This window comes from Schistocerca americana, unplaced genomic scaffold, assembly GCF_021461395.2.
Source record: "Schistocerca americana isolate TAMUIC-IGC-003095 unplaced genomic scaffold, iqSchAmer2.1 HiC_scaffold_71, whole genome shotgun sequence".
NCBI classification, from domain to species: Eukaryota; Metazoa; Arthropoda; class Insecta; order Orthoptera; family Acrididae; genus Schistocerca; species Schistocerca americana.
Genome location: NW_025726467.1, coordinates 441,809 through 444,052, shown reverse-complemented (window position 1 = coordinate 444,052; position 2,244 = coordinate 441,809).

The window sequence follows — 2,244 nt, the reverse complement described above, 5'->3', positions numbered from 1 at the left end:
GGCAGTAGACAATGATTTTTGGCCACTGCTGCACATCCCAACACCTGCTGCCACCCAGTCCCAGGCGCTGGCGATTGACGCCCTTGCATTGGTCACTCACATCTGTCATCACACAACCTCCCCACACCTGCTGCCACCCTAGCCCAGGTACTGACGATAGACACACATCGGCCACCAATCCACCACTTCGCCCCTACTACCACACTGGCCTAAGCCCTGGCAATAGATGCTAACATCGGCGTCCGCTCTACCTCCTCGCGCCTGCTACCAACCTGGCTCAGATCCTGGCAGTTGATGCTCACATCAGCCACCGCTCTACCTCGTCGTGCTTGCTGCCTACCTGGCCCCGATTCCTGGTAATAGATGCTGACATAGGTACCCGTGCAACCTCCACACAACTGCGGCCACACTGCCGAGGTCCTGGCAATATATGCTGACATTGGTCACTGGTCCACCTGCAAGTGAAGGCTGCCACCCTAACCGAGATCATCGACCTCCGTGCCACCTCCTTTCTCCTGCTGCCACCCTGGAACAGTTGGAGAGGACAGGGGGTGATTTTTAGGAAATACGGTGTGAAATTGTGATTTAAAGTGTTTCAGTGCGCGATGCGCCAGATTCACGGCAAACGGTGGACGAAGGCTGGACAGTGCATTATGCAGGTGACATAGTTTTGCAACGAGCGTCGGTATGTGTGTACGTGCACAGCAATCATCAGAACGCAGCATTAGCAGAATTACACAGGCGCGGGCCGCGTGTGGTGTGGGTGTGTTAGCCAACACATCAAGAACCTTCTAACAGTCACCCCGCTGCGTACCCGGGGATTCAACAGCGGCTTCCGCTATTTAAGGGCGTCAGCATTCGGTTCAATGGAATAGGCATCTGGTTGCTGTAACGTCGTCATCGTCAGTGACGCTGCCTCCGAAGACCGGCTGTCGGTGGGCATTGCCTGCTGCTGCACTGGCGACTCCCGGCGTTGTCACGAGCCGCAGCATCTGCAGGAGGCGAGCTGGGCCGGGCCTCGTGCTGCTAACCTCCAACAGCCTGCGCAGCCGTGGACCGATCCCGGTGTCGCGTTCCACGGACTGCGTGCATCAGCAAGGCTCCACCACAACATGTGTGATGGGGCTGAGCCACCGGAAAATGTATTGGGAGAATCAACAAGAAAGAGAAAGATTGCCAAAAAAATGTTTCAAATGGCTCTGAGCACTATGGGTTCATCAGTCCCCTAGAACTTAGAACTACATAAACCTAACTAACCTAAGGACATCACACACTTTCATTCCCGAGGTCGCTCGGTTCCAGACTGTAGCGCCTAGAGAAGAATTCTACAAACAGCCACCTTCTTCCACAAAGCCAAGCCTTACTACCCTGAACACGTCTCCCATTCCGGTCATCCGATTACACAGGTCCTGGCAATAGACACTCACATCAACCACTGCTCCACCTCCTTGCACATTCTGCTACCCTCGCCCAAATCCTGGCTATAGACGCTCACATTTGCCACCAAGCCACCACCCCACACCTGCTGCTTCCCTCATATAGGTCCAGGCAATAGATGCTCTCATTGGCCAACATACGACCTTCTTGTGCCTGCTGCCACTGTGGACTAGGTCCTAGCAATAGTTGCTCACATCAGCCTCCACACCACATAATCGTGACTGCTGCCACACTGGCCCAGGTAATGGCAAGAGACAGTCACATCAGACACAGTGTCACCTCCTCACACATGCTGTCGTCCTAGCCCAGGTCTTGGCAGTAAACACTTATATCAGCCTCCGTTCCCCTTCCTCTCAACTTCTGCCGCCATGCTCCATGTCCTGGCAATAGATGCTCAAATTGGCATCCACTCAAACTCTTCGTGCCTGCTCCCTCCATGTCCCAGGTCCTGACAATAGATGCTCACATCAGCCACCGCTTGACCTCTTCGAGCCTGCTGCCATCCTGGTCCAGGTTCTCGCAATAGACGATCAAATCAACCTCTGTGCCACCTCTTAGCGAACACTGCCACCCTGGCCCAGACCGTGGCAAATGACGGTAACATCTGCCACCACACCACCTCACCACCTCTCCACAACAGCCGCCACCCCGGTTCAGGCCCTAGCAATAGATGCTCACATCTGCCACGTCGCCACCACCTTACACCAGCTGCTTCCCTCACAAATGTGGCAATAGACTCTCACATCAGCCACCACACCACACTCACCTGCTACCGCTGTGGCCCGTGTCTTGGCAATAGACACTCAA